At 36.3% G+C, this 14,321-nt stretch overlaps 1 protein-coding gene across 1 annotated transcript in view; it reads left to right on the top strand.

Annotated features, from left to right (window-relative positions):
• Positions 1–14,321, top strand: part of LOC128734771 (terminal nucleotidyltransferase 5C-like) — a 210,573-nt gene that overhangs the window by 37,476 nt on the left and 158,776 nt on the right. The gene's annotated exons all lie outside the window — the stretch shown is intronic.

A 14,321-nucleotide genomic window follows, 5' to 3' on the forward strand; every position in this document is an offset into this window, starting at 1 on the left:
AGCTCATCTTAACCATAAAGAGACAGAGACATCTACTTCTCAGAACGACCAAGTGTAACATCCGATCGAGAGAGAGAGAGAGAGAGAGAGAGAGAGAGAGAGAGAGAGAGAGAGAGAGAGAGAGAGAGAGAGAGAGAGAGAGAGAGCAGCGTTAAAACGCTGAGTGACTATTTTCAGAACACGGTAAAGTCTTGTCAATGTATCTCTTCCTGTTTACAGCTCTCGCTATAATTCAGTCTCTCTCCTGTAGGAATTCCAGTCCAGTATGTAAGTTCTCGTCCGACGTTTCGCTAGTGTCGGACGGCGTCCATCTAATGTCGTTCGAAAAATTCTTACTGGGTTGGTTCTCCATCTCTTCCTCTTCTATATTTCGCCCTGCTTCTAAATCGTTAAATATCTCTCTATCTGTCTCTTCCATTACCTTTCTCTCCTTGTCTCTCGCTGTATTTTTTTCTACCTTCTCTATCTCAATCTACTTATTTTCTCTCTATTTCTATCGAGAGACTATAACTATGTACTTGCTCTCTCTAACTCTCTTCTTTTCTCTCTTCCTCTATTTTCAATTCGTGTGTTTTTTATTCTCTTTACCAAAGCATGAAATTAATTTTAAATGTGTCTTGAATCGCAAGGATTTTTTTGAAAAAAAAAAGAAAACAAGTCGTTTATCTCAACATTACCAAATGCCTGTCAGCAAAAATCTTCCCGTCAAGAATAGGTACTGGCGCTCTGCCAAAATTCGATGGACAGTAACTTCAACGCTATCTGTCGGGTAAAAGTTTAACTAACGTTTTGCTAGTGTGTGTGTGTGTGTGTGTATTTCGGAACATGGATGCACGCCCATTTGTATGCAATGCATTGCGGCTGTCGCACGCAGCTTTTTCCACCACTACATGGACATAGAGCTTCTTCTTTTATTGGCAGAGGAGCGCTCCCAAGCAAAAATGTGAGTTTTATTGTACTTTTATGGCGGTCGTCATGACCAATTTTGGTCTTAAATTCCATCATAAGAGTGTAATAAAATCCAAACTGTTACTTGGGCTGTTATTAATGTTACTCGTCATTTGTATGGACTCGAAAAACTTTCTTTGTTTCTTGAAGTTTTGACTAAATGGAGACATTTTACAGTAGTATCGTCCTGTACTCTGATTAACCGGCGATTGCTTTTTCGGGTTGTGCAATGGCAGGTGCGGCTCGCAGCCACACTCTTTTGGTTGGCACCCGAATGTTTTACTCACTATACTACTGTTACCCGTTATATTAGGTAGTCCAATATCTAATTTTGTTTTATTCTCCCAATTCCATCATCTCCGTATTTGCAACATACACTTGCGACCCATGCAACGATATTTTTTTTGTATAACTGCTCTTTGTTTCTACCGCCGGGAAGATGTTAGACTGTTATCTACTCTGTCAGTGCGATAGAAATAAAGTAGTGCCTTGCAGCTAGTTGCACGGCAAGTCTCGTGATTGCAACCACCATCGGGTGTATTTTTTCTTTCTTATTTTCTCGTATATGTACGACTATATGGGGTCATGGCGTAAACTATTCTGGAAAGGGTAGAAGTGTCTGATGAGAATTTCGTTGTTTGCCCCGTGAACAAAAGCAGTTGGAATCCTTTTAGCTTTCTTTTACCTTCAAAATATTGCATCCAGCCCAGCGACATTTGGAAATATTAAGACCCCATTGTGCAGTAGAACGAATTGTTGAGTGGTTTTCTATTTTTGTTGAAATTTATTATGAAACATTTGCAATAAAAACTCACATTTTTTATGTATTATGAATAATATTTATGAACATTTTTAAGTTTATATTTTTTATTCAAGAGAATTTATTTGACACGGTTTTACGGAGCTAGGTTATCTTATGCATTATGTTAGACAGAGAAAGAGCCAGCCACGAGCTAGTTTAAGAACAACAAATTAGAATATACTCCCTTCCTGAAATTATTTAAATCTGATTAAATGCACATTAAAATATGAGTTGGCTCATGCTAGTCAAAAGTCGATTGTACAGCAGAGTTTGTCAAAAAAAACCTATGTTTCTAGCAATGTAAAGCTGAAAATGTCTATTTCCGGCAAGTTTCAATAAAACAATGGAGACGCATGATGACGCGTCTCCATTGTTTTATTAAAACTTGCCGGAAATAGACATGATGACGCGTCATGATGACGCGTCTCCATTGCTTTATCAGAACTTGATTTCATAAAAAATATTTATTGCAAAAACAAAATATCATCACGTTTGGAAAATTGTTTTTTTCCAAAAGAAAATATTAAAAATAGGGGTGTCTATTCTGTTCATCAATTACGAAAATCTAATGATAAAAATGGCCCCCTTCAAGCTAAATAAAATTCTCTGGAAAGAAACAATTACACAAATGTGGAACAAAATTGGAGCATTTTTAAATTTCGTATTACTTTAATCAAACTAGTTGGTCTTATTTAAAGCTCCACGCGTCATTCCAAACCGCGTGGTAAAACCCACCCCAGCACATTCACAAACAACCACGAACGAAAATTGCTGTGGCATGTTTTGCCAGCCGCGACCCCGCTGCCTTCGGGTGGCACTTCGAAAAATGTTTTGCACCCAAAAGCCCGTGCATCGAAATCGACCGTGTGTATTACCTACTAACGTTCTTCCGAAGCTAACTATACCGTGACCGGATGCTGCAGAACCGATATTGATTCCAACTCTAGGAAGGTACATGGAAAACTGCATGCAAACTTTGACCTACTACTACCTGGTCTGATGTTCCACTTCGAATAAGCAAACCGAGCGCCGATGATGGTTGACCCATATGGTGACGGACGACGTGACCGACCGTGCTGCCTGCTGGCTGCTGCCGCGCTGCCGGTGCTCTCGTGACCGACGAGGTGCCACCACAGCCGGCTGGCTGTCGGTGACTGTTGGTGGTGGCGATGGCGATTCAGTTCCTCTACTGGTTCGGCCACCCTCGGGCGTGGCATGCAGCGGGATGCGGAGGAACGGACAGTTTTGTAATGCAGCAATCCTGATGGCTGCATTTACTTTGTGAGTTTTATGGTTTATTATGTTGGTGCATACGTTGTGATCGCCCAGGGAAACTCGATCTTAAATTGTTTAAAAATTTGGATTCAGGTTTAAACACATGTATTTTGTATGTACCAAATTTATGGAAAATCCATCAGTTGGTCCGACTTTGATTGAACCATTCTATCGAACCACTGCCGACAACCGACAACGTAGATATGTATGTGAGTTGAAAGGACTTAATGTTTCCAGTAAAGCCAAGTGGCGCCTTCGTTGCGTGTTGTAGCCCATGGAGTCAAACCAATTTGGCACGTCTGCTCCTCGGGTATGCCGGCCGGCGTACCCTAGCGGCGACGAGATAGGGCGGTTAGATGGTGGATCGATTGCGGATCAGGCTGGGCAGGCGAAAAAGTGCAATTAATGTTGGTCATGCATAGAAAACAATTCGGTTCATCCATTAAGTTAGTGGTGTTTAAGTTATTTAAATGGCGCACTGATGTTTGGAAGTATCAATTTGAATACGTTTGAGTTTTTCTGTGGTGCTGTCTGGCAAAAATGTAAACTCATTTGTTAACCGGTAATTGCTTTCAGCACAGCAGTCAATTACTGATCATTATTACGTAACTCGAGAGAACCGCCATCAAATTGTCTGCAGAAAAGATAAACATCGCACAGAATTTTCTTGCCTATTAATTACTAATTCAATTACCATTTCTCCTTTCGCCTACGAGTTATTTGTAGACCCCGTAGGGGAAGCGCGAAGCGGTGGACTGTTCTAGCTGTGGAAACTTCCATCTGGGAAACTAATTATCTCCTTTGCCGCGTTGTCAGGGTGCTAATCTGCGCTGAAATCTAGCGGTCTCGAAAATGCTCCCGTGATGTAAAATGTGTTCTTCTGTGGCCAAATGGAGGAGGAGCGTGAAAATACACGTACCGATGGACCGAGCGGGGCCTCAGGAACCTCGGGAGACGGGTTGGGAGTGATGTTATCGGCCGTTGTTTTGAAACCAGATCGTGGGGATCGGGGCCGACCAGCGTTGACGGGGGGCTGTACAGCAGCGAGAAGGTGTGACACTGAAAATCGGCGCACTTCTGTGGCGTCCATTCCATCGCCCACCGAAGGTGGGATGTTTTATTTGTGGATTTTGTATACAGACAAATATATTATTTTCTTTGAAATTTTCTCGGCACTGCTAAGTGCTGTAAAATAGCAGATTTCAGTTGGAATTACGGCTAAATTTAAACTGCCTAATAAATAACGAATTTATTTCGGGGTGAAGTGACACCGGCAGCAATGACGACGGGCGACCGTGACGCAGTTATGACAACTAGAGTTTGTAATATTCATTACGGTCTGGTGACTAAGATGGCTGGTTGGTCGCAATTCTATACGGCTGAGTTATTTCATATTCATTCTATTGTATTGAAAAGGATCCGGTTCCAGATTGAATTACGCTCCGATTAAATTATGTGACAATTGTAACTAAAATGGGTAATTATCCCAAAAAAACCATAGCTGCTCGAAATTTGCAATTATTTCCGGAAAAAGTCAATAAAAACCGGTCTGACAATCCAATTTCCTCTTTTTTTGTAATTATATCATTTTGCCAATCAGCAGTTGTAGGACGTAAAAATTATCGTTAATTTACCGACGACATAAAATCAATAGCTTCGCAATTTTTGCCTCTGTTGCCCATACGACGTCAACACTCCGGAAGTCTAGACCATCCCCGGTTGTTCGTCGGGTGGAACGCTCCTGCTGCTCAATAGTCCTTGATTTAATTAAGATCCATTTGTTAGCAATTACCCGGTAGGTACCCATGATAGCGATTCGATGTGGATGTATACAGCCCATCCTGTAGTTGTTGATTGGCAAAACGCACTTCCTGCGAGGATGGTCAAATTGTGTACCGTTCGGCCGGCATTAATAATTCCAGCGCACCGACGAAGAAGATCGATATACGGTCTGCTCTTTCGTCGTTACTCCACATTAGTCGGAGCACGTTAGAGCAAGACCTGTGCTATGGTTACAGTATAAAGTGAGGTACTGTACCACTGATCAAATATTTCACATCTGCCACAATGGACCTAGGTTTGGTAATAAATTCAGCAACCACACTGGGAAAGTTATTAACCACTCTCGTTTACTTCCGAATTAGAAAGGAGGAATACGGCACTCCGTCGATTACTTTATTCCCCAAAAATATCCAATTGGTTGTAAAATACCAATTCCAACGATCTAATTTGTGCTTAAGCCTTAAGCAAACCACCAGAAAGGTTCCTCACATCCGGTGGGTGGATTGTACCCATAAATGTTGTAATCGGCTTTGGTAGCTACATATTTGTTTCATGTACACATGGAATGCATGCATAGATGAAAGCCGTTACTGCCGGCCTGTAAATGCGGGCAATCATTTCACTAATATTGATGGCAGCTTTGCGACTCACATTGCATCACTCGGGCCTGGCATTATGTCATCGACGTGCGGTTTACCATTAAACATTTTATTGTTTCTCTATTATCCTGTGAAACGTACTAAATTTTGAGCGCCGATATTGTAAACATCGGTATAGTCAATATAAACTAAGAGCTAGGAAAACGTTTTCTAAAGCGGCAAATCAAGCCAGACGGGAAAAGGGCCGAAATAATCATATCCTACTGCCGTTGTTAATGCAAAAATTTACCCGCAATTGGGTGCCCACCTTTCTAAAAGTAGTTCGATTTTACAGGGCAGTCATTAACTAGCGATAAAAGTAGATAACTGACAATGCCGATGAGATATAAATCTTTTGTGTGTTGGAATTTAATTTTATCAATCCAGATTTTGCAGAATTAGCCAGAATTAGTGCGCCCATAGATATTGAGATTCAAAAACATTAATTTCATCGCTCCCATTTTCAGTACGTAACCAACAACAACGCGAATCACCCCGCCCGCTATCATCCTTTCGAGCATCAAATTAATTCAAATGCGCAGCGCGTTGTTGATGCAGCGAGTGTGATGATTCATTTTGATATGCACTTAAACTGTAAACATAGTGGCAAAACACACGTCAGCTGATTCTTTTTTACCCAGTCACTACCACTTCGATCAGCAGCTAAATGCTGGCTGGCTGCACTGTTACCGCCGTGCACACTCGTATTGACATTAATTTTCCTAACGATCGCGACGTGTTGTAAGTGCGGTTATGTGCTGCAGATCAATCAAAAGGCAAAAGTGCGACTATTTAACGGTAATGCAAGCACTATCGCGATGGTCATTAGGGCGATAGTAAAAACACTAGCTTTTGAACTTCGAAAAATAGACAAACCGTAAACTTTGTTAGTTGCTGCATTAAAATTGCCCATTCAAAGGAATAATCAAAAGAAACCAGCTCATAGGTCGTCCTTGGGGAAAAAAACTCTGGCGTTACAAAACCGACTGGTTTAAGAATAATGAAACGTTAGATAAATTTGCAACAAAACTAAAAAAAACTAGAATGTAAAAAAAATACAAAATACAAAATACAAAATACAAAATACAAAATACAAAATACAAAATACAAAATTCAAAATACAAAATACAAAATACAAAATACAAAATACAAAATACAAAATACAAAATACAAAATACAAAATACAAAATACAAAATACAAAATACAAAATACAAAATACAAAATACAAAATACAAAATACAAAATACAAAATACAAAATACAAAATACAAAATACAAAATACAAAATACAAAATACAAAATACAAAATACAAAATACAAAATACAAAATACAAAATACAAAATACAAAATACAAAATACAAAATACAAAATACAAAATACAAAATACAAAATACAAAATACAAAATACAAAATACAAAATACAAAATACAAAATACAAAATACAAAATACAAAATACAAAATACAAAATACAAAATACAAAATACAAAATACAAAATACAAAATACAAAATACAAAATACAAAATACAAAATACAAAATACAAAATACAAAATACAAAATACAAAATACAAAATACAAAATACAAAATACAAAATACAAAATACAAAATACAAAATACAAAATACAAAATACAAAATACAAAATACAAAATACAAAATACAAAATACAAAATACAAAATACAAAATACAAAATACAAAATACAAAATACAAAATACAAAATACAAAATACAAAATACAAAATACAAAATACAAAATACAAAATACAAAATACAAAATACAAAATACAAAATACAAAATACAAAATACAAAATACAAAATACAAAATACAAAATACAAAATACAAAATACAAAATACAAAATACAAAATACAAAATACAAAATACAAAATACAAAATACAAAATACAAAATACAAAATACAAAATACAAAATACAAAATACAAAATACAAAATACAAAATACAAAATACAAAATACAAAATACAAAATACAAAATACAAAATACAAAATACAAAATACAAAATACAAAATACAAAATACAAAATACAAAATACAAAATACAAAATACAAAATACAAAATACAAAATACAAAATACAAAATACAAAATACAAAATACAAAATACAAAATACAAAATACAAAATACAAAATACAAAATACAAAATACAAAATACAAAATACAAAATACAAAATACAAAATACAAAATACAAAATACAAAATACAAAATACAAAATACAAAATACAAAATACAAAATACAAAATACAAAATACAAAATACAAAATACAAAATACAAAATACAAAATACAAAATACAAAATACAAAATACAAAATACAAAATACAAAATACAAAATACAAAATACAAAATACAAAATACAAAATACAAAATACAAAATACAAAATACAAAATACAAAATACAAAATACAAAATACAAAATACAAAATACAAAATACAAAATACAAAATACAAAATACAAAATACAAAATACAAAATACAAAATACAAAATACAAAAGACAAAATACAAAATACAAAATACAAAAGACAAAATACAAAATACAAAAGACAAAATACAAAATACAAAATACAAAATACAAAATACAAAATACAAAATGCAAAATGCAAAATGCAAAATACAAAATACAAAAGACAAAATACAAAATACAAAATACAAAATACAAAATACAAAATACAAAATGCAAAATGCAAAATGCAAAATACAAAATAATCTGAGTTTCTTGATATTTTCGGTGAAAATTAGACCAATACTGTGTTTTCAGCGGACGTTTCGACCTACTATTCTTCGGTCATTGACTGCGCATTATCACGTATATTCTCTACCTCGTCATCTATCTAACTTGTTAGTTAGAAACAGGAACAGAAACAGGACAGAAAATGACCAAAAAACGAGGCAGGGAAAGAGGAAAAACGACATCAAAAATGATGACAATCAAGGCTTATGAAAAGGGCCAAAAACGGGACAGGAAAAGAAGAGTAAAGGAACAGAGAAAGAGGTAACAGCGGCCAGAGAAAAGGAAAAACGAAACAGGAAATGGAGGAAAATGAAACAAAAAAGGTAATACAGAGCATAAAACAAGAGAAACCAAATGGGAAAAGTATAAATAAAAGCAAATTCATAAAGGAAACGGATAAAACGGGAAAAAAAGATCAAACGGGATATAAAAGAAGAAAGATGATACAAAAAAAAACTGGAAAAAGGACAGAAATAGAAGAAAAGATAGATAGCAAGTGTCAAAAACAGAATAAACGTGACTGAAAAGGCTAAAAAACAAGTTATCAAAAAGAGTAAACACGGAACAGACGTTGACGAAACGAGAAGGAAAGGATATGTAAAGAAAATCGAAAACTGGAAATGAAAAGATCGAAAAGAGAAAGGACGGAAAACGGGAAAATATGATGAAAAAGGAATGAAAAATATGACGAAAAACGGGACTGCAAGTAAACAATAAAGTAGCAAACACAGGACAGAAAGAAGTAACGAAGGAAAACGAGGAAAACGTAAAAAACGTAAGAATTAGAGAAAAGACAAAGAAGAAAACGAATAAGGCCATTACCAATATTTTCTAAAGTTGTTCTTCCAGTCTTGGGCACCTGAAGGGAGGGGGGCGGAAATAAACAAAGAGATTTTTTTAATCGAGCAAAAAAAATGCGTTTTAAGCATTTTACTTAAAGTTTAAACGTGAAAACCAAATCAATTTTTTTCTTTTTATACGGTGTTCTATGCAAAATCGTACGAAAAGGAAGACCGCCGATTTTCGGAAATTCCAAGTGACAAAAACTTTACAAATAATTTGCAATGGCCTAAATACGGATCAAAAAGTGGAAAAACGGGACTGACATAGAAAAAAACTGAACATAAAAGGTAAAACGAGTGAGGGAATGACGAAAAATGTCAATTGTAATGTTCAAGTAAAAGACGTAAAAGTTTCATGTCTAATTTCTTATACATGTCCAGTTTGAAGTAAAACTTCAAGCTCAAATGAGTCCAAATTAAAGCCCGATTTCAAGTCCAATTTCAACTCCAATACGCCAACTCCAATCCAATCCAATTTATTCAAACTAAATCCAATTCGAAGCCAATCGAAATCCAATTCGAAGCCAATCCAAATCTAATCCAAATTCAATCCAAATCCAATCCAAATCCAATCCAAATCCAATCCAAATCCAATCCAAATCCAATCCAAATCCAATCCAAATCCAATCCAAATCCAATCCAAATCCAATCCAAATCCAATCCAAATCCAATCCAAATCCAATCCAAATCCAATCCAAATCCAATCCAAATCCAATCCAAATCCAATCCAAATCCAATCCAAATCCAATCCAAATCCAATCCAAATCCAATCCAAATCCAATCCAAATCCAATCCAAATCCAATCCAAATCCAATCCAAATCCAATCCAAATCCAATCCAAATCCAATCCAAATCCAATCCAAATCCAATCCAAATCCAATCCAAATCCAATCCAAATCCAATCCAAATCCAATCCAAATCCAATCCAAATCCAATCCAAATCCAATCCAAAACCAATCCAAATCCAATCCAAATCCAATCCAAATCCAATCCAAATCCAATCCAAATCCAATCCAAATCCAATCCAAATCCAATCCAAATCCAATCCAAATCCAATCCAAATCCAATCCAAATCCAATCCAAATCCAATCCAAATCCAATCCAAATCCAATCCAAATACAATCCAAATCCAATCCAAATCCAATCCAAATCCAATCCAAATCCAATCCAAATCCAATCCAAATCCAATCCAAATCCAATCCAAATCCAATCCAAATCCAATCCAAATCCAATCCAAATCCAATCCAAATCCAATCCAAATCCAATCCAAATCCAATCCAAATCCAATCTAAATCCAATCCAAATCCAATCTAAATCCAATCCAAATCCAATCCAAATCCAATCCAAATCCAATCCAAATCCAATCCAAATCCAATCCAAATCCAATCCAAATCCAATCAAAATCCAATCCAAATCCAATCCAAATCCAATCCAAATCCAATCCAAATCCAATCAAAATCCAATCCAAATCCAATCCAAATCCAATCCAAATCCAATCCAAATCCAATCCAAATCCAATCCAAATCCAATCCAAATCCAATCCAAATCCAATCCAAATCCAATCCAAATCCAATCCAAATCCAATCCAAATCCAATCCAAATCCAATCCAAATCCAATCCAAATCCAATCCAAATCCAATCCAAATCCAATCCAAATCCAATCCAAATCCAATCCAAATCCAATCCAAATCCAATCCAAATCCAATTAAAATCCAATCCAAATCCAATTCAAATCCAATCCAAATCCAATTCAAATCCAATTCAAATCCAAATCCAATCCAAATCCAATCAAACCAATCCAGAATCAAATCCAGTCCATCCAAATCGTATTCAAATTCAACCAAAATCCAATCCATATCCAATCCAATCTAATCATGCGAACTGTGTCCGCAAAAACTCACGCTGCAAAGGTTATGTTGCGTATTTGATGGGACCTGCTTATTAAGCTCTTCCAATTCAAAAACGAACGAAATCTTCACAGAGGATCGGTATCGAATTCAATCGATGCGGCCGAGCGTAGCACTATACGACAAACAGTCGTAATACAAGCAGAGACACAAAATAGTGATTCTACAGCATGACGGCGCTCGGTCTCGAGGTGCCAAATCAGTTGTAATCTTCGTGGAAACACTTAAGTCGGTAGTTCTAGCCCATCCGCTGTTTTTCTCAGATAAATATTGCGCTATCGAATTATAGCCTGTTTCGCTTGATAGCACATCATTTGACTGATTAGTGGTTCTGATACTATGAAAATATCAGTAAATTTGCTTGAACTGGGAAGAAAAAATAATTACAACAAACCTTCAATAACTACACAAAAGAGTAGAAACCATTTTTTATTTTCCCATATTACGAAAAAATTTAATACAAAAATTTCGTAGAGTACGTAGATTTTAGTTCAAACCGAACCAACTTTCTAAATTTTTCGACCCAAGCACATAAAGTAAGCGGTAGAGGTAAACCAGCTTGATAATAGTGGAGTTTCACAGGATCACCTTAGGGAGCCACAAACGTATAACTTGACCTTCATTTGAATTTTGCTTTGAACTTGCATATCACTCATTTAGTTACCTTGTATATTAGAATAATCCAAATCCGAGACACTTACCAGTTCAGAACTCGGTAACCACAAACCGGTAACCGAAATAGTATTGTAATCTAATCGTAGTGTGAAAATGGCAGTTTAGGTCCCTACAGTTTTTTTACTTGTAACACATATGCTGTGCCCAGTTAGCTTCGAGGTACGACGCTGGTCTAACAAGCCAGTCGTCGTATGTTCGGATCTCCGCTAGACGGTACTGCTAGATAGAGTCAGCCAGATTTTTGCACTAGCCTCGTAACTGTCCTGTACTCTAACAGCCGACCGTGAAGTTTGTCGATAAAGATAGGTCAAGTCCTAGAAAGACGTTTAAGCCTAAGGCTTTGCTTTGCTGGCACATGCTGTGCTACCGACATGTTTTAAGAGAACAAAAAAAAACTATTTACTATTCACGTTTCATGAAACTATTCACGTTTGAAATCACTTGTTTCTTGGTCAACGTTTTAGTCATGAATAGGATCAGGCCTTGGTTATCTTTGTATATTAATGATGCAATCCGTTTCGGTAACAACTATTTGACGATCGAAGAAGCTCCCAACTGTTTAGCATCTTTAATTCCTTCTGGCAGGGATGGTTCGATCACCTTGACTTACTTTTGATTCATTTGGCAGTACCGTTTCAGCCAAGCAATCACTGTTTCTTGCTCGTTTAGCGTTAAATCGTTAAATCGTTTAGCAAGATTGATAACTAAACGATGAACGTACCAGAAAGGTTTGGAAGAGTACTCACTGCGCATAGGAAATCCTTGTCTAGCTCAATAAAAAAGCTACATAACTCTGATTTCGTTTGATGTTTAATGTCATTGCCATTGATCCCAATGATAATCATAACATGCCAATAGTCAGAAAATTTAAAGTTTTTTTTTGACCACTACGGAATAAAATGACCAATTTGGAGCCCGAAAGCACCGGTAGCTGACATTCCGGAGTTTCTAATTAATCGTATTTCTAGTTTAATCTTATCTTATACCTATGAGCCTGTGACGGGAAAAAAATAGCCCCACTGCAATTCGAAACATCTCCGTCAAAAGCGGTACCAAATTTCACTAATATATTGTTTTAATTGATTTTTTCCTCAATCTAATTCGGTTCTTTGAACACACGTTGAATTTAAATGGAACAAAATTTAAAATAAATGGACCAAAACGTCGAGAACTGACAGGTTAAGCATAATAATCGCCTGTGACTTGCAGCTGGAACCAAAAAGCTTAGTTAGTGAAAGAAAGTTGATGAAGACGAACGGGATAATTGCTTTAACTTTGCACATATTGGATAATTTAGAGATGTAAACCCGTTGAACTGTAAAAAATCTATTTTAGTGACAAGAAAGCAACATAATAGTACACTTTATTTTTTTGTCCCTTCACATTTCGACAATTTTTGAAGGGGGAGGTGACACAAATTTTTTTTCAAATTTGTAGAAGCCTAATTTAGAAGTTGAAAAACCGAAAAGTCGAAAAGAGGAAAGGTCGTCAAGTCAAAACATAGAAAAATTGAAAAACTAAAAAGTAGAACAGTCGAAAAACTGTAATAGAGAAAAGATTTAACTTACTGAAATGACAAAAATATCGTTGCTCAGAAAGATTGGGGGAAAATTGTAAGGCTAAACTTCCTTTTATAAGTTAAAATTTCAAAGTCGAATAATCTGTGCACAGGTCTATTAATAATGAAGTCACGCACTAAAAATTGCGTGATATTTGAACAACTAATTGCTTAACACACCGTTGCATCTTTTTTTTGCACTGCGCGTCATTTTAATAAAAGTAATCACAACTTTTATGCCACTCATAGTTCCTGTTCAACATTTCCACTATAACTCTTTGGTGTAGGTACGGTAACATTGAAATGTGCAGAATTGTGCACGATGATGTATTTTTGGACTCTTTTTCAATTAAACCGTCCAAAAACGCAGTTGATTCGAATTAAATCGGCCGTATGAATCCGGAACGGAAATTTTGTTGCTAAAGCCGCATTTACAACGACAAAGTTTTAATCAACAACGCGGCAACGAAACGACCGGATGCAGAAGCGTATCCAATTTACGAATACACCTGCACCACAGAGCAGAGTAGCAGCAGCGGCAACAGCAGTAACTCGTTTTAAGCTTCATCTTCAAATCCTGTGCAAAAACGTTCACGCGTGTGGGCGGTCATTTTTCATCTGACGTTCGCTCTCTTTCTCTCTCTGGTTCCTGTTCCAACCTATACACATGCAAACACACCGACGACAGAGCAGAGAAACTCATTTAGGAAAAAGAAGGATTCAAAGGAAGGTTGCGTGGGCCAGGCGCGCACACTGATTGCTTCCGGTCATTGCCGTAGACCCCGGTACTACCAAGGTGTTCGTGTGCCATGTGCGGATTACGATGCGATGCAAAATGCATTATGCGATGCATATCTGAAAGTATGCAATAATCGCTGCTTGAACTCATCCGTGGGTGGAAAATCCTCCGCCACGGATGAGTGGAAGTGGCAGGCGTCTGTGCAAAGTTTTTGCTCAACTTATTAAATCTCCACGGTAAACATAACACAAATCAATTAAATCGGAAAATTATACGATTTACGAGTAGAACCATTAGCGACGTGTCGGAAAATGGATAACTTAGGAAGCAACAAAACTGAGGCGTACATAGTAACGGAACAATTCCAGCAAAACTCCCACTATTTTGGTGCGTATTTAATTGGAA

The sequence above is a fragment of the Sabethes cyaneus genome, chromosome 2, assembly GCF_943734655.1.
Source record: "Sabethes cyaneus chromosome 2, idSabCyanKW18_F2, whole genome shotgun sequence".
NCBI lineage: Eukaryota > Metazoa > Arthropoda > Insecta > Diptera > Culicidae > Sabethes > Sabethes cyaneus.